Genomic DNA, 18,807 nt, shown 5'->3' with positions numbered 1-18,807 from the left:
GCGAATGAGGTTAACACGACGACGCGGTAAGAAGCCCGTGAAGAAACCCCAAAAATGTATTGGGGGGGGAGGGGGCTAAAGAGTAGTGTGGCGAAGTCAGGTAGGAGACCTGCGCCCACTTCCCATGCTTACCGTGGAGAGCGGGAGTACGGGCAAACACCGTGTTATGCGGAAGAGCGCACGGTGTCTCCTGTACGTGTGCATAGCCCGGTGCGGGTTATTCCACCTCCCCGCACTGGGCGGGCTAGATTGAGCATTGAGCCAAGTGCCATGAAGCCGGCTCAACATATCTGGCCTCCAGTAGGTCTCCTCGGGCCGGTGTACATGGCACCAGCCTTACGAATGGTGTCCCCGGTTCGCCTACACAGCCCAGTGCGGGTTATTCCACCTCCCCGCATTGGACGGGCTACGGGGAGCATACAACCAGGTAAGGTTGGGCAGGCTCAGTGCTCAAGGGAGCCAGTACGCCTGCACGGTCCGGAATATCCCGCGCCACCTTCCCGCCCCAGCCCAGTACCACCAGTGCCTACACCACGCACCAGCCTTCCTGTGCGTCTCCAGAGCCCTGTTCCTCCTCCACGCAGTCTTCCTGGGGTGCGTGTCTCCAGCCCAGTACCTCCAATTCCGGCACCACGCACCAAGCCTGCTGTGCGTCTCCAGAGCCCTGTACGCACTGTTCCTTCTCCCCGCACTCTCCCTGAGGTGCGTGCCCTCAGCCCGGTACCACCAGTGCCGGTACCACGCACCAGGCCTACTGTGCGCCTCAGCAGGTCAGAGTCGTCCGTCTGCCCAGCGCCGTCTGAGCCATCCGTCTGCCCAGCGCCGTCTGAGCCATCCGTCTGACCAGCGCCATCTGAGCCATCCGTCTGCCCAGCGCCATCTGAGCCATCCGTCTGTCCAGCGCCGTCTGAGCCATCCGTCTGCCCAGCGCCATCTGAGCCATCCGTCTGCCCAGCGCCATCTGAGCCATCCGTCTGTCCCGAGCCATTAGAGCCGCCCGTCTGTCCCGAGCCATTAGAGCCGCCAGCCAGTCAGGAGCTGCCAGAGCCGCCAGCCAGTCAGGAGCTGCCAGAGCCGCCAGGCAGTCAGGAGCTGCCAGAGCCGCCAGCCAGTCATGAGCTGCCCTCCAGTCATGAGCTGCCCGCCAGTCATGAGCTGCTCTCCAGTCATGAGCTGCCCTCCAGTCATGAGCTGCTCTCCAGTCATGAGCTGCCCTCCAGTCATGAGCTGCCCTCCAGTCATGAGCTGCCCTCCAGTCATGAGCTGCCCTCCAGTCATGAGCTGCCCCTCAGCCCGGAGCTGCCCCTCAGCCCGGAGCTGCCCCTCAGTCCGGAGCTGCCATCTGTCCGGAGCTGCCCTTCAGTCCGGAGTTGCCCCTCTGTCCTGAGCTGCCCCTCTGTCCTGAGCTGCCCCTCTGTCCTGAGCTACCTCTCTGTCCTGAGCTACCTCTCTGTCCTGAGCTACCTCTCTGTCCTGAGCTACCTCTCTGTCCTGAGCTACCTCTCTGTTCTGAGCTGTCTCCTAAATCATGTGGGGGCCTTGGTGAGGATTCCTAGGGCAAGGTCGGGGGCGAGGGTCGCCACTCAAAGGACGCTAAGGAGTAGGACAAAGACAGTGGTGGAGTGGTGTCCTCGTCCACCGCCGGAGCCGCCACCGTGGACAGATGCCCACCCAGACCCTCCCCTTGAGTTTTAGGGGTGCGTTCGGAGTCCGCACCTCAGGGGGGGTACTGTCACGTCCTGACCATAGTTCTTATGTGTTTTGCTTGTTTAGTGTTGGTCAGGACGTGATTTGGGTGGGAATTCTATGTTGTGTGTCTAGTTTGTCTGTTTCTGTGTCCAGCCTAATATGGTTCTCAATCAGAGGCAGCTGTCAATCGTTGTCCCTGATTGAGAATCATATATAGGTGGCTTGTTTTGTGTTGGGGATTGTGGGTGGTTGTTTCCTGTCTCTGTGTTTGTGTTCTTGTGTCAGTGTTCCGCCACACAGGACTGTCACAGTAGTTATTTTTTATCGCATATTGTTGTTGTTAATTATTAAATCACTATGGAAACTAGCCACTCTGCGTATTGGTCCGATCCGTCTCGCCTCTCCTCGTCCGAGGAGGAGGATTACGACTGCCGTTACATCTGTGTAATGCTTTGTAGGTTAGCAGTAAAACCTTGAAATCAGCCCTTGCCTTAACAGGAAGCCAGTGTAGGGAGGCTAGCACTGGAGTAATATGATCAAATATTTTGGTTCTAGTCAGGATTATTGCAGCCGTATTTGGCACTAACTGAAGTCTATTTAGTGCTTTATCCAGGTAGCCGGAAAGTACTGCATTGCAGTAGTCTAACCGAGAAGTAACAAAAGCATGGATGAATTTTTCTGCATCATTTTTGGACAGAAAGTTTCTGATTTTTGCAATGTTACGTAGATGGAAAAAAGCTGTCCTTGAAACAGTCTTGATATGTTCATCAAAAGAGAGATCAGGGTCCAGAGTAACGCCCAGGTCCTTCACAGTTTTATTTGAGACGACTGTACAAACATCAAGATTAATTGTCAGATTCAACAGAAGATCTCTTTGTTTCTTGGGACCTAGAACAAGCATCTCTGTTTTGTCCGAGTTTAAAAGTAGAAGGTTTGCAGCCATCCACTTCCTTATGTCTGAATCACAGGCTTCTAGCAAGGGCAATTTTGGGGCTTCACCATGTTTCATTGAAATGTACAGTTGTGTGTTATCCGCATAGCAGTGAAAGTTAACATTATGTTTTCGAGTCACATCCCCAAGAGGTAAAATATATAGTGAAAACAATAGTGGTCCTAAAACGGAACCTTGAGGAACACCGAAATGTACAGTTGATTTGTCAGAGGACAAACCATTCAGAGACAAACTGATATCTTTCTGACAGATAAGATCTAAACCAGGCAAGAACTTGTCCGTGTAGACCAATTTGGGTTTCCAATCTCTCCAAAAGAATGTGGTGATTGATGGTATCAAAAGCATCACTAAGGTCTAGGAGCACGAGAACAGATGCAGAGCCTCAGTCTGATGCCAATTAAAGGTCATTTACCACCTTCACAAGTGCAGTCTCAGTGCTATGATGGGGTCTAAAACCAGACTGAAGCATTCCGTATACATTGTTTGTCTTCAGGAAGGTAGCTTTTTCCCAAAAATTTGAGAGGAATGGAAGATTCGATATAGGCCGATAGTTTTTTATATTTTCTTAAGGTTTGGCTTTTTCAAGAGATGCTTTATTACTGCCACTTTTAGTGAGTTTGGTACACATCCGGTGGATTGAGAGCCGTTTATTATGTTCAACATAGGAGGGCCAAGCACATGAAGCAGCTCTTTCATTAGTTTAGTTGGAATAGGGTCCAGTATGCAGCTTGAAGGTTTAGAGGCCATGATTATTTTCATCATTGTGTCAAGAGATATAGTACTAAAACACTTGAGTGTCTCTCTTGATCCTTGGTCCTGGCAGAGTTGTGCAGACTCAGGACAACTGAGCTTTGGAGGAATACGCAGATTTAAGGAGGAGTCCGTAATTTGCTTTCTAATGATCATGATCTTTTCCTGAAAGAAGTTCATGAATTTATTACTGCTGAAGTGAAAGCCATCCTCACTTGTGGAATGCTGCTTTTTAGTTAGCTTTGCGACAGTATCAAAACGATTCATAAAGTAATAAAGATGTCTAAATTGTCAAAACTGAAGCGGTCTCAACCGAAACAATTGACATCATAGAGACGGAGAGACTTCTCCTCATTATATCTGTGCCATAAAGGCGTCTGTGGAAGCATGGGCAGCACAATTGAGGCTATCTCCATTTTAAGGTTGCAAGCACCATGCTCTGCCAACTGAGTCCCAGACGACCACCATGTGGGTAGTGGAGAAGTGCACACTTCAGATGATACAGAATCATAACATTTTGTGTGCAGTTCTTCATGTTGGCATTATATACCTGCAGAAGGGTTTGCATGAGTTCTTCTGCATGTTCATAGGTCAGTGTGGCTGTGGAACATGAAACACATGTCCACTTGTTTGTTTTCAGGAGAAAGTGGTTCCTAGCTTACCTACAAAGGCTCCCCTTCTATGTTTCAGGGTTTTGACTCGAGGGAGCACAGCTATGACCTTGATGACCAATCCATTCATTGTAAAAAAAAAACTAAAAAAAACACACATACTATCAAATCAAATTGTATTTGTCACATACGCCCAATACAACGGGTGTAGACCTTACTGTGAAATGCTTACTTACGAGCCCTTAACCAACAATGCAGAGGTTTTAAAAAGTAAATAAGAAATAATTTGCTAAATAAACTAAAGGAAACATAATAACACAATAAAAGAACAATCACAAGGCTATGTACAAGCAGTGGTGTAAAGTACTTTAGTAAAAATAATTTTAAGTACCACTTAAGTCGTTTTTTTAGGGTATCTGTACTTTACTTTTTCTACTTATATTTTTGACTACTTTTACTTACCTACATTCCTAAAGAAAATGATGTACTATTTTCTCCATACATTTTCCCTGACACCCAAAAGTACTCGTAACATTTTGAATGCTTAGCAGGACAGGAAAATGGTCTAGTATTATCTTACTGGGTGACTTTTATTTGAGTCATTTTCTATTAAGCTATCTTTACTTTTACTCAAGTACGGCAATTGGGTTATTTTTCCACCACTGTATACAGGGGGTACCGGTACTGAGTCGATATGTCTGGGTACGAGTTTGTCGAGGTAATTAAGTTAATATGTACAAGGCAAGGGGGAAAGTGGCTATGCATTGATAATAAACAGCGAGTTGCAGCAGCGTATGTGAGCAGCATGCATGTCTGTCCATGTGTGTGTTTGTGTGTTGGAGTGTCAGTGTAGTATGTGTGGGTTTGTGGTTAGAGTCCAGTGAGAGTACATCGAGTCAGTGCAGAAAAATAAGAATAAATAACAATTAAATAAGGGGGTCAAATAGTCCGGGTAGCCATTTGATTAACTGTTCAGCAGTCTTATGGCTTGGGGGTAGAAGCTCTTAAGAAGCCTTTTGATCATGGACTTGACGCTCCGGTACCGCTTGCTGTGCGGTAGCAGAGAGAACAGTCTATGACTTGGGAGGCTAGAGTCTTTGGCAATTCTTTGGGCATTCCTCTGACACCGCCTGGTATAGCGGTCCTAGATTGCAGGAAGCTCAGCACCAGTGATGAACTGAGCCGTGGGTACTACACTCTGTAGAACCTTGCGTTCAGATGCCGAGCAGTTTCCATACCAAGCGGTGATCCAACTAGTCAGGATGCTCTCGATGGTTCAGCTGTAGAATTTTCTGCCAAATTATTCCAGTCTCCTGAGTGAGGGGGAATAGGCGTTGTCGTGCTCTCTTCACGGCTGTCTTGGTGTGTTTGGACCATGATAGTTTCTTAGAGATGTGGACACCAAGGAACTTGAAGCTCTCGACCCGCTCCACGACAGCCCCATTGATGTGGATGGTGGCGTGCTCGGCCCTCCTTTTCCTGTAGTCTACTATCTGGTGGATTAAAAAATTCGAAGAAAATGTTAAGATTTTGTCAAAGTGCAGCACATTAGCAGAAAACATGTACAATACGTATAATACATTTACAACACATCAATTCGTTGCACAATACAAAGCAGATACAATTGTTGTAGTTGCAGATAAGATCATTTATTATTAAACCATATTAAATAAAATATATTTATTGGTGTGTGTGTGTATGTGTTTGTGTGTGTTTTTTTTGTTTATTTGTGCTTACGTACCTTATGCACACCCTTCCCTGAATTTATTTTTGAAAACTCTGGGTCTCAGCTGGTGGGATATGACAGTTGAACTAAACTCGTGAGGCAGTTATGTTATATTATATTTGGTTATCTTATGTGCAATACTATACTTATGTTATCTTGCAGACACTAATTCAGCTTGGATCTAACTTTAATAAACGCACACCATTCACCAGAGTAGCCTGTAATCTACCAGTAGGCTAGAGCAGAGACAATGGGAAGATCTCAATTGTATACTCCTCAACTCCTTCTCAAAACCAATTGGAGGGGAAGGTCAGAGGGAAAGCCCCTTTGGCTTTCTCATGCTATGGGTTTTGAGAAGGAGACAAGGAGAGAGGGTGTGAGTATTATGACATTGAGATCTTCCCTGTGAGTAAGTAGAGAATCCCACACATGAGCAGAAGCTTAGGGACCTTTAGCCCCCAGGAGGAAAGGTCCAGTAAAAGTCAGATCACATCCACTCCGAAGATTTTTTAAAATCGGATTCTAAAATGACAGGTAGCTTACACTGTGTGCTCCCAGTGTCACATCTGCTCCTGCTACGCCCTCTGGTGTTCATCCGGTGTCTTCTTGATCTGCAGTTACTCCCCCTGTACACTCTCTCTCTCTCCCTCTCTGTGTGAGTTCATGACTGAGTTGACTCAGTTCATGCTCAGTCAGTTCAGTCATTCTAGCCTTTTATTATTACTCAAGATTCCTGTTACTCTGCTGTGCCTGTTTCCCTGCCTGACACCGTTTATCCTCTCATTGCAGTTACCGCTCTGTCTCTGTCTCCTGTTCCACATCTCACCACCCAACTACCTTGGATTCCCCTCAGGACCTGTTTACCCTGTTCTACTCAGCTAACTCCAACCTGTCTCCACATCTGGTTTTTCTGCAACTCATCCGAGCTAACCCGGATCTGCACTCCATATCTCTCTCTGCACAATAAATATTTTAGTTCATTCATCCCTGTTTCCTCAGCTCTTGAGCCTGCTCTTGGGTTGCCCTGTGTGGCTCCACTTCACACCCAGCCCCCGGGCATACTAGCTTGTAGCTTCCCTATTGATTATGTTTTTTAGGGACAAGAATATTTTCCTACCAAGGCTACAACAACACAATGCAATGAAGAATTGTACATATTATTGCTTACTCTGTTTTCAAAACTTTAGTCCATAAAGCATGCCTTAGCAGCACGTGTGAATGTGGTATACTGTACATTCCCGCGCCATGGAATTTGAATTGTGCTATCATTCAAATTACTATAAGGAGGTTAGATCAATATTGATGATAATATACAGTGATCCCTCGCCACTTCGCGGTTCACTTATCGCGGATTCGCTATTTCGCGGATTTTCATAATGCATTTTATTTATTTTTTTGGTGCATTGTGCTCTGCATTCTGATTCGCTAAAAACTCACTCCCGCTTCTTGTATCAAAACATGCTACGAATTGTGCTATCATTTTGTCGTCTCGTGCAGTTATGTGTACGTACATAAAACAGCTTGGCAAATTTACATTAAGTTGGCCAAATTATCTTGTAATTTCGAACATCTCCTAAACCCATAATGTCGACGAAACGCTCTGAAGAGCAGTGAAACGGCCTACACGTGAGTCACTGTATTTGTATACATGTAATAGTTGCTAATTGTAAAAAAAAAAAAAGTTTTCTATTTCGCGGATTTCACTTATCGCGGGTCATTTTCGGAACGTAACCCCCGCGATAAACGAGGGATTACTGTAATGAATTATGAGTAACATATATCTTTATTCAACTGTTGCTAGAATATTCAATCCTACAAAGAGAACATATTGTAATCAAACGTAAGAAAATGTGCAGGTCGTGATGAAATGTATCTGTAACAGCTATCTACAGAACGTAGCCTAGGATACAGAGATCAAAGGGGAAAGGGTGTCTGGGCGTCCAACTGTGAACTTGTCATACAGAGTCTGTAGCTCAGGTCATCCACAGTCTCATAGATGGACATTAAAATGATAGGCTAACACACATTCAGATACAGTGCCTTCAGATAGTATTCACACCCCTTGAATTTTTCCACATGTTGTTGTGTTACAGCCTGAATTTAAAATTTATTAAATTTAGATTTTGTGTCACTGGCCTACCTACACACAATAACCCATAATGTCAGAGGAATTATTTTCCCTAGAAATGTTTGCAAATTAATAAAAAATGAAAAGCTGAAATGTCTTGAGTCAATAAGTATTTTACACATATTTTATGGCAAGCCTAAATAAGGAGGAGAAATGTGCTTAATTCTTTAGAGTCTAAGACGTTGGGGAAGGGGGGGTGCTAAGCTGACTTCTGGAATTGTTTTAAGATGGTCATACTATGGACCATTTAGGTATTTGATTGTGAATTTTAGGACCCCTTTAGGTATCAAAAAAATATATTTAAAAAATGATTTGATAAAATATTGATTTTGGCCTTTACTACTAAAGCCCATATAAATGCATTGAATAACACATTCATACATGGCAACAAGGACAGTCAATAAATAAATAATAAGAAATAAGGTTTTGAAGTGTCTGTCCTAAATCTAGGAGATATAAAACAAACTCAGAAAATATTTTGGGTTTATTTTAAACATATTTAACCCCTTTTTTGAACACCACCATGTTCGTGAGAGTCTCCCCTTGAAAATGATTAAAAAAACAACTTCACAGAGCTAAAATAATCAAAAAAAGAATGATGTGCAAATATTGTATAATCCAGGTGTGCAAAGATCTTAGAGACTTTCCCAGAAGGCTCACAGCTGTAATCGCTGTCAAAGGTGTTCCTAACATGTATTATCTCGAGGTTGAGTATATATCTACACAAGATATATTTGGGTTTGTTTGTGTGAATCCTTCTTCCACTTTGACATTAGAGTATTGTGTGTAGATTGTTGACATAAAATGACAAGTAAATCAATTTAATCCCACTTTGTAACACAACAAAATGTGGAAAAAGTCAAGGGGTGTGAATATTTTCTGAAGGCACTGTAAAACGCAATCTGGGTTAGGTGGCCATCATTTGACAGCTTGTTCTATTACCAACATGACTAGTTAAGTAATAACATACCATATTAGAGTGTTAGGCTTTCACAATGCAATACAGTGAAACAGATCATAATTTTGTTGCCAGAGAAAGGAGTCATTATGAGTATATTCAGGTGTGTGCTACGGCGAATTTATCACAAGAAAAAATAAAGCAACACCTCTCGGCACAGCGCCTCTCCCCATGTGACCTACTTGTTGTGTCATGTACAGTATGTGTACCTGATAGATGCGCACACACACACACACACTCACTACATGTTAATGTTTTTAAATGTATGTAAAATGTAAAGTATTTTGTCTATAATGTATTTTTTGTTATGTGTCGGACCCCAGTAAGACTAGCTGTCACCATTAGTGTCGGCTATCGGGGATCCTAATAAATAAAAAATATAATCACAATAGAAACAAAGGCTAGTTCTTTTCAGAACAGCTCGGGGTATGACGCCATGTTATCTTGTAGCTGTACATCAAACATAGTGATCATAAATGTTGATACTGTATGATATGGAAATGTGAAGTGCACATTTTGACTTTGGCTTGCATATTTGGACTTTGGTGTTTGGCTTGCATCAAAGCGGTATTTAGTTAAATAAAGGTCAAATTAAAAGTTATTATAATCCTCAATCTCTCGTCTTTCAAAATACATAGTCCTCTTGTGCTGGAAGAATCAGAATTAGCTTGGTAACATAGATAATTAAGATGTCTTATCTGCATAATATGCTTATATGAGTTGCACTTCCTCCCCCATATGGGCCTCAGTCACCTGTTGACCAGAGAGGGGAGAAGTCAGGCTTGTCTATCACATGTCCCTGTTGCTATGCAGAATATCAGGAAGAGAAAGAGACAGGAGGGAACATTGTTTTCATATAAGAAGATGTGTCTTTACTTATTGCAAACCATGTGAAGGGATGGCTTGATTAATGGTGTAGAAATGAAGGAAATCAGCTTTAGATGCCCAAGTGGATTCCAGATTGATGCCAGGTTATCAACGCTGTATGCACCTGTACTGACCTCGCCTTCTGGATGTTAGCGGGGTAAACAGGCAGTGGCTCGGGTGGTTTTTGTCCTTGATTATCTTTTTTTATTTACTTTACTACACATACAAGTGAATTTGTCCCAATACTTTTGCTCCCCTAAAATGGGGGGACTATGTACAAAAAGTGCTGTAATTTCTATACAGTTCACCTGATATAGATGATAATACCCCCTCAAATTAAAGCTGACAGTGTTCACCTTAACTTCATTGGCATTGTTCGATTTAAAATCCAAATTTGGAGTATAGAGCCAAAATAATAAAAAAATGCTTCACTGTCCCAATAATTACAGAGGGCACTGTAATTCATATCATAGGCCTAAAAGTACTGCAGAGCTCTTTATACTTGCACATAATATAGCTGGATCCCCCCCATCCTTCCCCTAGGTGTCCACCGTCCTGCAGCGCCCCAACCCAACACACCTTACTCAGCTTTAGGATCTTAGTGAAACATTATTATTATTGGTTTCAGGTGTGTTAGGCCATGGCCAGAGAGACAACCAACAGTATGGCAGATCACCAGGGCCAGGACTGAGCAGGCCAGCAGCTAGGGATTGCCTAAATAGGTATCTTCCCTGATTTTTTTTTTTTTAAATAAATGTAACGTTTATTTAACTAGGCAAGTCAGTTAAGAAAAAGTTCTTATTTGGAATGACATCCTACCAGGGAAAATTAGGTTAACTGCCTTGTTCAGGGGCAGAACAACAGACTTTTACCTTATCAGCTTGGGGATTTGAACCAGCAACCTTTTGGTTACAAGCCCAATGCTCTAACCACTAGGATACCTTCCACCCTGACGTGGCCATGTTTTCAATACAGACTCCGTTTGTTGTACAGTATTCCATTCCAGACCTTATGAAAGTTGCACAGTATACCTTTAATCTTGTAATGACTCAAATCTAGTGATACATAACTTTACATTTTTGCCATCCATTGTGGCAGGATAAACAACCTTCCAATTAATGGCAATGCATTTCTTAACCGCTATAAATGCTAGGTTACACAGTTTATTTACAAAGTCTCCAGTATCAACATTTCCAAACAAAAACAGGGCGAAGGGAGAATCTGTAGACATGCTGAGATAAAAGAACATACACTTTGCCAGAATTCAGCCAGCCTTCACAAGAGCATAACATGTGCAAATATGTCCTACAGCAGAGGAATTACATTTCGGAGTCCATGGTATTCAGTTTCACTGGCATTTAGTACATTCTATGGCTAGTCTTAAACTGCAGTACTTTCTGTCTGAGATTATATGAACATGACTGGGCATTCAAACATATCTTTATCCATTCATTATTATCAATAGTCTCTGTTGGGTCTTCCTTACATTCTTGTTTCACATGTTTTGTATCATCGGATTTCCAAACTGTACCAAGGGTTGATGGAAAAAACCTTGGTACAGTTTGGAAATCAACTAGAGCTTTGTCAGACTGCTTTAAAATAGTTTCAATCTTTGAAGCTTCTGGCTTACCCAGTGTTTGCTGCACAGAAATAAAGTGTTGCATCTGCAAAAGTTCACCTCGGCACGTCAGACTGGACTTCCCTGGTTGCCTGACCTGCTGAGACCCCTGTCCCCATCTGATCCTGCTCAGATGAGGCATGACAAAGAATTACCTTGGTATACATTATATTATCTAAGAATAAAATCAATAGTTCAATAATTGAAATTACAATTATTTCTAGATCCCAGACTGAAGCCTACCCATCAACTTAAGTCGGAACTTTGTATCCATTCACTGGTTGTTATAATATACTGCAAAATTCACCTGAGCTCCGTAGACTGGTCTTCACTGGCTGTCTGACAATGCTGGGAGACCTTTCACCATCTTATCCTGTTAAGACATGATGAATATAGTGTTGTGTACTGACTGTGCACCATGACAATGAACCCTGTAGAGCTGTTAATACCTACCGTGTCAGTGTGAAAAGTAGGGAATTAGCTAGGGAAACTGACAGATCCATAACTTTACATTGCTATACTGACAAAAAAAAGTCTGAATATCGGTCTTCAAACGTTTAGCCGCTGGTTTCATTGTTTGATTCAGGTCTAGTGTGATTGAAGCAATAATCATAGCTAAAGTTAGTCAGCTAGCTAACTAACGTTAGTCAACTTTTGGCTAGCGCTAATGTTACACCAACTGGAAAAAACTAAATAAAAAACTAAATAAAGAGTAGCCAGTTTCTACTCTACGTGGTTTTATAACTCAGAGACAAACACAACACAGACAACAGTTGGCTCTGTTCGCACGCTCTGTGGTGTCCGTGCTGTCCTAAATCCAGCCGGCTGATACAACCAAACAGCCTACCCGACCGCTCTGAGGTTTCTGCATGGTCCTAAAGGACGCAGATGCCTCATTTTGTATCAAAGTGCAATGACAAAAATACAATTTCAGAATCTGGGGGGGGGAGGGGAGTCTTGTACCCCCGTACCTAGTGAAATTTACATCTCTCGTTTAGGGGTTGCTTCTGGTCTTTACTCAAAGTAACACACAATAGTAATCTTTAATTTCAGTGTATTTTCCAGGAACTTTCTCGATCGTCTTGTAAAAAGAAGTCAGGGAAGACCTTTGACCTTTTTTTCCCTCATATTTGCTTCTGTTTTTTGCTTCCCGCTGGACAAAACATCCACCTTCACGTCTTAAAACCACATTATACATTTTTTATTGAAATAACTTATGCTTTTTTTTACGTATGTATGCAATGCCACCATCACATATTGTAACAACAGAACACTATTCTTATCAAATCAATTTGTATTTGTCATATGCGCCGAATACAAGTATAGACCTTACAGTGAAATGTATAGATAATAAACAGAGAGTAGCGTAAAAGGGGGGGTAGCCATTTGATTAGCTGTTCAGGAGTCTTATGGCTTGGGGGTAGAAGCTGTTAAGAAACCTTTTGGACCTACACTTGAAGCTCCGTTACCGCTTGCCATGCGGTAGCAGAGAGAACAGTCTATGACTAGGGTGGCTGGAGTCTTTGACAATTTTTAGGGCCTCCCTCTGACACCGCCTGGTGTAGAGGTCCTGGATGGCAGGAAGCTTGGCCCAAGTGATGTACTGGGCCATACGCACTACTCTGGATAGGGCAGGTTAGTGGTGAACGTAAGACAGAACATCCAGTACAGAGTACAGCTAAATAAATAGCGGGTGTATGCCATAGCGGTTAAACATGAGCCTATCACAATAATAAAATAACCTATTCCAAGAAAACTATTATTTATCATTACCGCAATGTCAATCGCATGAAAAACTAGGGAATAGACTTAAAACCTTGTGGAATAGATTTTAAGCCTTGATGGACATCCACAAATGAATACATACATACCATTTATGTATAGCACCATACGAAACGTAACATCCCACAATTACATACAGAATAATATGAAATGCTCTGAGACCAGGTTGCAGCAGCCTGCCAGCCAGCCCAGCTAAAAGGGACCAGGGAGATTTCCAAATGAGTTCAGTTTGACCGGTTTTAATTAAAAGAAAATCTGTGAAAATGATCCAACATGTTTCTGATAGTGTTTTAGTTAATCTTGGAATCATATTGTATGTGGTTGAAAATGAAATACTGTCAGCTTTTCTAACGCTGAAATAAATTGCACATTTAGTTTACACAACACCCTAAACGCTCATTCGCATTATCTGAAGAAGCAAAATATATATAAACTAAGCAAAAAAAGAAATGTTACAGACCACGTGTAACCACACCTGCACAGGATCGGTACATCCCAACATCACACCTGCGGGACAGGTACAGGATGGCAACAACAACTGCTCGAGTTACACCAGGAATGCACAATCCCTCCATCAGTGTTCGGACTGTCCGCAATAGGCTGAGAGAGGCTGGACTGAGGGCTTGTAGGCCTGTTGTAAGGCAGGTCCTCACCAGACATAACCAGCAACAAAGTCGCCTATGGGCACAAACCCACCATCGCTGGACCAGACACGACCGGCAAAAAGTGCTCTTCACTGACGAGTCGCAGTTTCGTCTCATCAGGGGTGATGGTCAGATTCGCGTTTATCGTCGAAGGAATGAGCTTCACACCGAGGTCAGGACTCTGGAGCGTTATTGATTTGGAGGTGGAGGGTCTGTTGGAACCTGTTGGATCGGAGGGTGAGGGCTAGGGCCATTCCCCCCAGAAATGTCCAGGAACTTGCAGGTGCCTTGGTGGAAGAGTGGGGTCACATTTCACAGCAAGAACTCGCAAATCTGATGCAGTCCATTAAGGGAAGAGATGCACTGCAGTACTTAATGCAGCTGGTGGCCACACCAGATACTAAGTGTTACTTTGATTTTGATTCCCCCCCTTTGTTCAGGGACACATTATTCCATTTCTGTTAGTCACATGTCTGTGGAACTTGTTCAGTTTATGTCTCAGTTGTTGAATCTTGTTATGTTCATACAAATATGTACACATGTTAAGTTTGCTGAAAATAAACACAGTTGATAGTGAGAGGACGTTTCTTTTTTTGCTGAGTTTATATGTATTGTTCACCGTAGGATACTGGGTTCGGATTGTTCAAACATGGATCTCTTTCGGAGCAACAAACACTATTATCAAAAAACCGAAAGTGAACACAGGTAAGCATATTATGAACTTGACATAGAACTACCAACTTTATTAGTTCACATGTCAGTCAACTGAAATGCATGGAAATGTATGCTATACACACATACAGTGCAAGCACTGGGGGTTTGTGAGACGTACCTATATAAACAGAAAACAATCTGCATAACGACATACAGCAGTGGTTACCAACCGGTCGATCGCAATTGACTGGTCGATCTTCAAGACATTCCTAGTCGATCACCAAACATTTCTATAGAAAAACCCAACAACAAAGGCTTGCGCTCCATTTTTTATTTGTGCTGCGCTGTTGGCAGTAGGTGCACTTGATTCCGAAGCCCTGCGCACCGAGCAGATGAAGTATTTCCATTTGAACGATTTCATTTAATCTTCTACATCTGCATTGCTTGCTTTTTGGGGTTTTAGACTGGGTTTATGTATAGCACTTTGTGACATCTGCTGATGTAAAAAGGCTTTATAAATAAATACATTTGATTGACTGAAAAGACAAACTCTGTCTACCCGATGGACCATGCTCTGGATTGACAGGTGCGAAAGCTTTTTCAAGTTTCCATTGGGAACGAGATCAGAATGACTGCTAAGGCTTGATCCATAAATACTTTTTATTTTATTTATTTTTACCCCCTTTCTCCCAAATTACATTATTGTCTCATCACTGCAACTCCCCAATGGGCTCAGGACAGGCAAAGGTGGAGTCATGCTTCCTCCAAAACATGACCCGCCAAACCGCGCTTCTTAACCTGATAGCCAGGCGCACCAATGTGTCGGAGGAAACACCGTTAGACTGAATTCTACAAATCCGTTATGATACTCGCTTTGGCAGAGTACTCGTCACAACCATACTCACCAGAAATGTCACCCATTGAGTATGTTTGGGATGCTCTGGATCGATATGTACGACAGAGTGTTCCAGTTCCCGCCAATATCCAGCAACTTCACACAGCCATTGAAGAGGAGTGGGAAAACATTGCAAAGGCCACAATTCACAGCCTGATATAACTAGCATATAACAAGAGACAATTCTCTGAGTAGTATAACACAGGATAGCATGACTAATTTTGTAATTCTACCGACAGAACTCAGTCGATGACTATATTGCTGTTAGATCTAAAACTGACTCATCAACCTGGCCAGTCAGCAACAGACTTGCATTACCTAAAAGTGAGACTGAAGGGTTTAGATTCATCTTGCTTTTCCTTTTGATTTATTGTATTGGGACCATGGTCATGGAGTACTTTCTGACAAAAGGGACCATGGGAGTACATGAGAGCCAAAGCCAGTCCAGTTCTAGACAGCTCAGCATGGGAAAAGGATACATGCTCTATTTTTCCACCTGGTGCTTTCACTCTGAGGCCACTCCCTTCATTTAGTCAGCTGATTTCACAGAATACACCTGCATTCTCTCCACACTACCAGTATCTACCTGAACTTTTCTCTGAAATCAGCTGACTTTTTGAGAGGAGGTGTGCAGACTGCAGCATTATGGCGCATTAGAGCACAAGTTTATACTTGGAATGACTGTTTAAAAGGTTCACCCTTAGAATACTAAAGAATGTAAACAATGTCAGTGAAGTGGTGTAGACTGTGGAACCCAGAACCAAATATTGCTTGTGACAGCTAGCTCTTCTTGTCACAAGATATTAAATGGACCTTGCATTTTGTACGTAGAACAATACTATTTTGTTAGGGGATTTACACCACGTAGATGTAACTTCAACGTCTGGGGCATATTTCAGGAATATTTCACATTTCATTACATGGGTTATTGTTAACAAACATATTTGGCACTTGGCATCACTCGGGAGAGAGTATTTCACGTTAACAATTTGCCATTTGCTGCAGCACAGGCATTTTGAAAAGTAACCTTTCAACAAGCACAACTGTATACCCTCTGCTCTGCTGAATAAATGGGTTGCGTTCTTGGTCGACCACATTGCCAACTGGCCGACTACATCACACTGTTCGATAGGTGTTTATCATATCAGCTAACCCCATCATGTGAAATAGTATTCTGATGCCTGACTGTGCTTTGATAACATTGGTTGATACAATGCAATCTGCAATGCAATCAGCCCGGAACTCACGCAACCATGAGCTCTCTTCTCCGAAATCAGCTGACTTTGTTAGAGGCGGTGTGGGCTACTGGTGGGAGGAGAATGACCCTACACCTGAGAGAGTGGGCTGTTTTACTCTGGGCACGCAACACCCAGTTGGCAGGGCTGTATCTATTTTTATTTATTTTTTATTTTATTTGACCTTTATTTAACCAGGTCGGCAAGTTGAGAACAAGTTCTCATGTACAACTGCGACCTGGCCAAGATAAAGAAAAGCAGTTAGAAACATAGAACAACACAGAGTTACACATGGAGTAAAACAAACATACAGTCAATAATACAGTAGAAAATTTAGTCTATATACAATGTGAGCAAATGCGGTGAGATAAGGGAGGTAAAGGCAATAAATAGGCCATGGTGGCGAAGTAAATACAATATGGCAATTAAAACACTGGAATGGTAGATTTGACAGTAGATGAGTGTGCAAAGTAGAAATACTGGGGTGCAAAGGAGCTAAATAAATAAATAAATAAATACAGTAGGGGAGGAGGTAGTTGGATGGGCTATTTATAGATGGGCTATGAACAGGTGCAGTGATCTGTGAGCTTCTCTGACAGATGGTGCTTAAAGCTAGTGAGGGAGATTAGTGTTTCCAGTTTCAGAGATGTTTGTAGTTCGTTCCAGTCATTGGCAGCAGAGAACTGGAAGGAGAGGCGGCCAAAGGAGGAATTGGCTTTGGGAGTGAAAATTGAGATATACCTGCTGGAACACGTGCTACGGGTGGGTGCAGCTATGGTGACCAGTGTCAGGCGGGACTTTACCTAGCAGGGTCTTGTAGATGACCTGGAGCCAGTGGGTTTGGCGACGAGTATGAAGCGAGGGCCAGCCAACGAGAGCATACAGGTCACAGTGGTGGGTAGTATATGGGGCTTTGGTGACAAAGCAGATGGCACTGTGATAGACTGCATCCAATTTGTTGAGTAGGGTGTTGGAGGCTATTTTGTAAATGACATCGTCAAAGTCGAGGATCCGTAAAATGGTCAGTTTTACGGGGGTATGTTTGGCAGCATGAGTGAAGGATGCTTTGTTGTGAAATAGGAAGCCAATTCTAGATTTAACTTTGGGTTGGAGATGTTTTATGTGAGTCTGGATGGAGAGTTTACAGTCTAACCAGACACCTAGGTATTTGTAGTTGTCCACATATTCTAAGTCAGAACAGTCCAGAGTAGTGATACTGGACGGGCGGTCAGGTGCAGGCAGCGATCGGTTGAAGAGCATGCATTTAGTTTTACTTGTATTTAAGAGCAGTTGGATGCCACGGATGGAGAGTTGTATTGCATTGAAGCTCGTCTGGAGGGTTGTTAACACAGTGTCCAAAGAAGGTCCAGAAGTATACAGAATGGTGTCGTCTGCGTAGAGGTGGATCAGAGACTCACCAGCAGCAAGAGCGACATCACTGATATATACAGAGAAGAGAGTCGGCCCAAGAATTAAACCCTGTGGCACCCCCAAAGAGAGTGCCAGAGGCCCGGAAAACAGGCCCTCAGATTTGACACACTGAACTCTGTCGGAGAAGTAGTTGGTGAACCAGGCGAGGCATTCATTTGAGAAACCAAGGCTGTTGAGTCTGCCGATGAGGATGTGGGGATTGACAGAGTCGAAAGCCTTGGCCAGGTAAATGAATACGTCTGCACAGTATTGTTTCTTATGGATGGCTGTTAAGATATAATTTAGAACCTTGAGCGTGGCTGAGGTGCACCCATGACCAGCTCTGAAACCAGATTGCATAGCGGAGAAGGTACGGTGGGTTTCGAAATGGTCGGTGATCTGTTTGTTAACTTGGCTTTCGAAAACCTTAGAAAGGCAGGGTAGGATAGATATAGGTCTGTAGCAGTTTGGGTCAAGAGTGTCCCCCCCTTTGAAGAGGTGGATGACCACAGCTGCTTTCCAATCTTTGGGAATCTCAGATGACACGTAAGGGAGGTTGAACAGGCTAGTAATAGGGGTTGTAACAATTTCGGCAGATAATTTAAGAAATAAAGGGTTCAGATTGTCTAGGCCGGCTGATTTGTGGGGGTCCAGATTTTGCAGCTCTTTCAGAACATCAGTTGACTGGATTTGGGAGAAGGAGAAATGGGGATAGCTTGGGCGAGTTGCTGTGGGGGGTGCAGTGCTGTTGACCGGGGTAGGCGTGGCCAGGTGGAAAGCTTGGCCAGCCGTAGAAAAAGCTTGTTGAAATTCTCAATTATAGTGGATTTATCGGTGGTGACAGAGTTTCCTATCCTTAGTGCAGTGGGCAGCTGGGAGGAGGTGCTC

The sequence above is a fragment of the Salvelinus alpinus genome, chromosome 31 (assembly GCF_045679555.1).
Source record: "Salvelinus alpinus chromosome 31, SLU_Salpinus.1, whole genome shotgun sequence".
Classification (NCBI taxonomy): Eukaryota; Metazoa; Chordata; class Actinopteri; order Salmoniformes; family Salmonidae; genus Salvelinus; species Salvelinus alpinus.
This window is presented reverse-complemented; position numbering follows the sequence as displayed.